This window comes from Thermobia domestica, chromosome 5 (genome assembly GCF_964235325.1).
Source record: "Thermobia domestica chromosome 5, izTheDome1.hap1.1, whole genome shotgun sequence".
In the NCBI taxonomy this organism is placed as follows: domain Eukaryota; kingdom Metazoa; phylum Arthropoda; class Insecta; order Zygentoma; family Lepismatidae; genus Thermobia; species Thermobia domestica.
Window position 1 is genome coordinate 243549525 of NC_137458.1, and position 8485 is coordinate 243558009.

The window sequence follows — 8485 nt, forward strand, 5'->3', positions numbered from 1 at the left end:
TCCACCAGATTGTACAACTGAAAATCAAATGACTTGTCCAAATCTGTAAATGAGGGCAGTTATTAGGCGCGGAAAGCTAAAATAAAGAGGAAAGAGCAATTTACTAGTATAGGTACTGTGTGTATCCGCTCGGCTCACTAACCACAAAAAATACCCAAATAGCCCATAAAGTAAACTTATACCGCGCCGGGGGCTACTCTTATGCACTACATCCGGTCTTTTGGTATTGTGCCAGCATTGTAGAACTATTCCCTAAAATTGCACATAGGTCACACAATACTGATGACAACTCCCATTGTTTCTGTTTCTGATGCTGGTTTACTTTTGGCGCACTACATCTGAATTTTATGTTTATAAATGTAGGATTACTAGTGTAAAATTATTACAAGTGCTTTACAGAAGTTGTATTTTGTTTACAAGTGGAATGCTACTAGTATGAAACCATGACAAATGCTATTGAAACTCGTATCATTGCTAAAACCCATTTGTTTTCACTTCCCTCGCTTATGCGGATATCCACCTTCGCTGACGCACCCGCACGCCAACACTCGGACAATCCAGCTTCGGTTAGATAGTATTCATGCTTGTTAGTGGCGACCTAGCGCAGGTTGTTTTGTATTTTTTGGGCTGTAGTTTTTATGCATGCATCCGAACGCTGTATTTATATGCAAATAGTAAAAGGATAATAATTTTTCAACTATTGCTTATGATACCCCCTTAAATTTTAACTATGCCATGTGGATACTTTCATGTCGCTCAGCACAAATCATTTAGAAAAGAATAAGAAGGAAATTAGTGAAGGAAATCTAATTTTTGAACGATTAATTTGAGTGGTGCGCCAAAAGTAAACCTGCACGCTTTTTAAAACGTTACTTTTTTTGTATACAAATTGCACAATATATTTAAATCACCTATTTTTATTCTTTTAAAAGATATAATTACATTTGTTCACACCTGTAATGTTCGGGCGGACACTACCTACTTCACTGCATACCTTCTCTAAGGTCTTTATTTTTGCAGTTTTTTTTTTTAAATAATATAAATCGTGCTTCACGTTATACAAAAAAATCATATTTTTCATATAACTCTTAATATCTATACGGTGTTTTGAAATTACACCGAGAAATAGTTGAATGTCGTCAGGAGCTACTCTTTTCTGATTGGTAGTTGTATGGAAGTCCAGAAGAAAATAGAAACTGCTTCTATTTCTTCCAAGTCAGGATACAAATAAAGACAGCAGAAAATTTTAACCTGAAGTAAGGGCAAGTTACTTCTCACACGATCGTTAAGTAATGTCGTGAGTTTTGGATCATGAATCGCAGCCTTACTTCAGTCCCGTCTGAGACAGGCTTAAGGATATGAAATAAAAGTTATGATAATTATATGTATTGAATGCGTATTATGTGTGTAAAATGATGATTCTCCTTAAGCACTTGATGACTAATGACTAATATAAACATGAGTATGTCACGCATTTTCTTTAGTGTATCTTAAGCTCCTCACCTGTTATTATTTAATCATAATTCGTATTAGAAACTGCATATGCCCCTTAACCTAGTTGGAGCTAAATAAAGAGTGATCCGGTGTGTTAAAAGTTGGTTGAAGTATTTTATTTTCATCTTTTGTAGATTTCCAACCATAAGTATTCCTGATATGTTACAATGTTTCTTCTTCTGGCGATGAAATTAATCACTTTGTGATCTATACATAGTAACACATTATCTGTACACATTGTTTCCCTATATCTTATTCCTGGTTATATCCGATTTCTTCCATTCATCCAGTAATAAGTAGATAACTATACGGCTCTTATTATGCAATTACATAGGCCGCCTCAAATTAAGCTGTAAATAAAATATGTAAGTATATGCTAGCATTCATTATTGTAATTGTTTCAATGCAGTTCCTTATGCTTATTATGCAACTTTAAATAGAGTTCTTTAATTATGACAGCTGACAAATATGACGAATATTATTGTTTAGGTATTATTAGCTTTCGTAAACACATTTCCCAATTATGCTTCATAGTTTCATTCTCATTAATCATACATATATATCCATACAGTAGACTCATTTAACTGTGCACTATAATCATTAATAATATGCATAGAATATATTTTGTTTCGTTAATTCTCATCGAAGCTGCTTTTTAAATTAATAAGATTAAATTTGCAGTGTCTTACGAACATTACCAAATAATTACCTATCAGCTGTACGAGCACAATCCTGTGAAAATATCCAGTAGTAAAACGATATTATAAGGAAATTCACAACTGTAGCATATACTAGAACTTCGAGAATCTTCGTTCTAACCATTAACCTCATTAACATGGATACGCCTTATGTCTTCAGTGGGAAGTTATGATTATAATATTTAAATGACATTTGCTAACTTGTGATCAGATAACGGGTCATCATTCACTTGAAATTTTGACGAAATTAAAATAAGATTCAATTCATATCGGAAAACATCGGATTTTGTCAATGAGAACCCAGACTGGGTTCACATATTAGTACTTCATTTCTTTAATTTTCATCTCGCTTAGATAATATTCTAAATAAACTTTAGGTATAATTATAGTTCTACTTTTCACTTCAAATCGTAATATATTTGAAAAATCCTCCACACTTTATTATTTGAAAACTAGTACTTTTGCTTAATAGTTTTTAACAAGTTCTGTGACATTTTATCAGTTTTTTTAACAAAAGAATAATTTATAACATCTATTTTTATTTACTTTCTCCTTTTTGTATGTTGAAATTTGATGGTGCAGAATTAGACCCTGTTCACTAACAAATTAAATAATTATGAAACAATATTAAATTTTGTAATGTCCTCGCAGAACGCAGGGCATTACAGTTTACCGGTGGAGCCTTAAAAATTTTATCGTAAGATAAAATTTTGAATATATTTTAACCTAAATATTAACATTTTACAGCGCACAATTTCTGTTGATTTTCGTGACTATATAAGGTCCAATTAATTTTTTCCTGAATTTACATAATTATTTTCAAAACTTAAAATGTGTTATTTTACTATTTTTTAACATGGTAATAGCCAATAAATAACTTTAATAATCAATTGGTCGTTCAGTTAACAAATTTCTCAATAGTAACGATGAATAAACTCCAACATTAGATGAAACTCTAACAATAAATATATTACAATATAAGTTCAAATATAAGAGTTTCCAATTATCTTTATCATGTGTCTCTAAAAGATTCCTTCTTCTTGTTTAGCATTTTCTTTTGGCATTTCTTACTTCTAACAAACTGCAAATATATGCGTCCCATTGATTTCATGATTATCCAGTTTTGTTTCTATCTTTTAGTTTTCCGATGGTCTTGATATTTCCTTAGAGCTTTCGTCGTGAGTCGACCTTCCATCCGTTTGGGAAGATTCATATGCTCATCCATACGTTTCTTCTTTACTTCTTTCCAACATTTCTGGATATCTACAATTTCATTATTCGATTGTCGTCTTCATGTGGTTTTTCTTCCATCAGTTATCTTTCTAAAACATTTCTTTTTCTCCTTTTCCAACCAAACCAAATTCTATTTCTCGTTAGTTGAAGCTTGAGAAAGACATCTCTATATTTCATTTCTGTAGTTCCAGTGTCGCGATCTCTCTGTTCCACTTCTTTATTTGACGTGTTATTTTCTCGATCTGTTTCTTCCGTTACACATTCCTTTCCCGATATTTGACATGGAAGTTCATTACAGATTCATTTTCAGTCACAGATGTGGTTTCATTACAATCTTCTGTTCCATCTTTACATTCTTTGATTTCTACTTCTTTGGCTTCTAATTCATTTTTATATTCTTTACTACGTTCTTCGATGCCTTCTTCTTTGCCTTTCAGTTCTTTCATTCCAGTTTGGATTTCTTCATCTTTATTTACTTTCCTGATGTCAAACTCATCATATTTCAGAACAACTATTTCTTGGTTTTGTGGACATTCTTTACGAATTTCTCCATCTAACCTTGGGATCGATTGGCTGGTAATTTCTTTAAATTCTTTTAGAGTCTTGGCATTTTCTCCTTTAAAAATCTTGTGCAAAGTTCTGAACGTCACCTCTTAATTGGAACAGTTCTCTCAAAATTAAGTCAAATTTATCTTCTATTGTTAAATTCGGTTTTGTATATTTCGTCACTGACGTTTCTCCATCTTCTTCACTCAAATTTCTCACAATTAGATTCTTTTTATACTGACATTGTTCAACATCGCCACCACTAACAGAGCCCTTGCTCTCATTCACTATAAGCGGCATTATTTTATTTCATCAATTATCCCATTTGGGTTCTCACTCACAATAAGATCCGATGATTCGTAAAAATTTGCTACCTTGTAGATCACTTACTACTTACTTATTTATTGCAATTTATTATCCATTGGACGTCAATTCTCCAGTCTAGATCTCCCCGCATTCTAGAATTGAATCCTTCTTCCTTCAGGTATAACCTTACAATCTATATCAGCTTCAGTAACAAGATCTCTTGAAAATATTCACCACTTGCGCGCCGAATGGAGAATATCCAAGTCTTATCAGTACCATCATTACCAGATGTTGAGTTACACTTCTTAAAATTATGGTACTAAGTTCGTAGTCTTCACGGAAAGCAAATGGATTCAACTTCTCTCTTGAAGACTGGATTCAACTTCATATCCTGGCTGGGTCGCCATTTTGAGACAGCCCTTTTTATATCTCTTTCTTCTTCTGCACAGTAGTATATATGGGTCGCCATCTGGAGAGCAGCTCCAGAAACATTAACACAAACAGATAACGCTTTCCAGATTCGGAGTGGAAAAACATTCTACTCAAGGAATCGATATTTATGGAGGACGGTAGTTTAACTAATTACTATAATCATAAAAGTAAACAAGGTGTTAATTGGCATTTAAAATATTAATAGACCCAAAACTGAAAAATGAAACAGGGTAATAAATAATATATTATAACATACATAAATAAATTATCTGTACATAATCAAATATCATTTTATATTATTTTCTCTCATCCTCGAGTTCGACATTCCAGAGATGATGATGTATCTCGGTCTTCAGATTAGTACTTTCCTTATTATATTTCCAAAGTAAGTAAGTCTGTTGTTATTACAGATAGTAGTGGATTGATGTCTTCCTGTTATTGCATATTTTTTCCCTATTTGTATTTGGAGCATTTGAATTCAACGGAATGTATTTATATTTAGACTATAAGAATGAATACTAGTACTTGGATATTATAATCAGTTATGATTAATTATGTTGTATGTTCGGTGAGTATACAGTTGCATATCTCTTTATTTTTATAACTTTATTTTATAACTTAATATTTCATTTTATCTATTATTTTATTCCCGTAGCATTACTTACAATTCGACATTAATCTTTCTTCTTATTATTATTATTACTCGTATTTTAAATTACCTTTTTATTTCATTATAATTATTCTTTATTATATTTATCAATGAAACCATACCTCAACCGTAGCATCAACAAATGGGAATATCCAATCTCAATGCTGATTTCAAATTAACATGTACCAGTGTTCATTTCTATAAACTTCAATATAATACATACATATTCCACTAATAGCTGATAAGTAAATCTGGACATGAATGAGCATCCACAACTTTCAATAACTTCTTACTACCTATTTGTGAGCAATAACCAGGAGTCACAGCCATGTTGATGTTCTATGGACAAACGTTAAACAGCATACATACAGATAATCAATCATATTCACTTGTAATTTTGACGTGGATGAAATCAAAATCAGAACATAATCTTAAAATCGGAAGGATGGGCAAGCATTTGAGAACCCAGAGTGGGTTTATTGGATTAACCCTCCATATTATTAACTCATTCATTCATTTCGGCCTCCAATTGGACACCTTCTTCATGGGCACTACCATTCAGGTCCAGTTGCCTTCTTCCTGTTTATGTAATAAATATTACTATAAAATGATAACTTTCGAATTTGTGTTTCTCATGAGTCTTTGACCTTTAGAATTGCCGGGATTCAATGGGTTAATTTCTGTAAATTTGAAAAATATTAACTCTCATATTTAGATCTTACACTTCAATACATTTTGTTATAAGTCAAATTATGCATATTTTTTTTCTTTTTCTTCTTAAGAATTTTGCTTCCAGGCGTAGAAAATAAGGTTGTTGTTGCCAATAATTCAAATGTTTCGTTTCGTGCAGATCTAGAATATGTCGGCAAGCAGTAATTTTGTAAAATACGTTCAGACTATGTAATTCAACTTTCAAACATAATAATAACAATAAATAACTATTAACAACCAATGAGCATCTAAGATATGTAGTGACATCACCGAAGGTGGGTCATTACATTAGTTCTGTCTGACGTCTACAGTGGACATTAAATCTAGGAGGCTCAGGTGAATAAGCAATGTAGACAGAGTGGAAGAAAGTAGGAAGGGTTCCAAAAATTTCAAATGGAAAACCCAATCAAAAAAAAAAAAAGATCATTAGAAACACCTAGAGGCAGGTGAGAGAAATATTAAAATTAATCAGAGAAATAAGAATACTGAGTAGAAAGTGGATTGATTAAGTTTGCTAAGGACACAGGTCAAAGGAGAGCTTTTGATAATGTGACATTGAACCTTTGGGTTTCGTAGGCCATAGTGTGCGTGTGTAAAACTAAGTGAATGATTAAAAATTCATGTATTAACCTGTTTTTGCTTCAAAATACACTCATTTTCTGTAAATTAGCCAGTTTTCAATAAAATCGATGGTGGACAATATTATTTTCATTATTATTTAAGACTATTCCTTTCCATTATATTTTTGATCTTCTTTGAAAATCAACTTGTTGTTTCTCAGTCCTGCTCTTCAATTGTCTTCAATAGTACAACAGTCAATGGTAAAACTTTAGCTCCATCACTGTAGTTACTTAATACTAATTGCTTTACTATGGTTCATGGGCGCCGACTACGTGGGTGCTCCGGGGCTCCGGCACCCACAAAATAATCTTAGGTGCGGCGCACCCATAATATTTTTTAGTTTCGACTCTGGTTTGAACACGTTTCTCTTGCGTTTAAGTTAGCCGTGTTACCGATTGAGCTAGGGCAGCCCCAAATTACCTTTATGGTACCAGTATATTTTACTTTATCACAGCATAGTCCCTTATCACAGTGTTCATAAAAGATTTTAACTAAAAATAAACCAATGAAACTCGAGACTTCCCTGGAAACATATAGGCTAACACGCCTCGCCATTGATATGCACCCACACAGGAATAAAAGTGGGAGAGAATGTGAGGGGATGCCCTCCTCCACCTGCAATAAATATGTGCGCTGTTCCCCCCAGTTCCTAAAAAAATACAATGGGCAAAGATAGACAGGGGGACGGTGTGACGTCATGCCGCTACCTACCGTTCCCCAAACGTTTACCCCTGCGAACCACGTAATTTCGGAAAGTCGGCTCCTTTGCTGTATGTTTAAAAGTAAAATGGTAAATAACTTATGTAAGCAGACATGAATAGGATCTCAAAATTTCTATGTAAGCAGACATGAATAGGATCTCAAAATTTCTACATTATCAGCACATAACGAAAAAGAAAGTCTAAGATAGTATATATATACATCCCCAAATTCGTCATTGCAAAGTTGCGAGCTAAGATTCGCAGATACAGCTTAGATAGTCAAGGTCAACGTTTTTACCTTGAGTAATAGGTTATATGGAACGTTAAAATATACCCTCATTGTTGTTAAGGGATACTAAAGTATATCTTATTAAAAACTATTAAGATGAAACTGATACTGAAGTATACCTTATTCAAACTATTAAGATGAAACTCATACTACTTAAAGTATACCTTATTCAAACTATTAAGATGAAACTCATACTACTTAAAGTATACCTTATTCAAACTATTAAGATGAAACTGATACTACTTAAAGTATACCTTATTCAAACTATTAAGATGAAACTGATACTGAAGTTTACCTTATTTAAACTATTAAGATGAAACTGATACTGAAGTTTACCTTATTCAAACTATTAAGATGAAAATGATACTACTTAAAGTATACTTTATTCAAACTATTAAGATGAAACTGATACTACTTAAAGTATACCTTATTCAAACTATTAAGATGAAACTGATACTGAAGTTTACCTTATTCAAACTATTAAGATGAATCTGATACTGAAGTATACCTTATTCAAACTATTAAAATGAAACTGATACTAAAGTATACCTTATTCAAACTATTAAAATGAAACTGAAATATACCTTAACCAAACTTTTTATTATAACATTAGAATGATGACAGTTCATAGTTAATGACTACAGTAACCGGTTAACGAAACATATCCCAAAATTATGAATACTTATTAAACTTTAAGTTTTGTTCAACACATAGTATTGAGCAAAGATGAGACATACTATATCTGTCGATAGATAACATTGAACTTTACAATTGAAGATAAATTCTCATGCGTAAATTTCGAGAA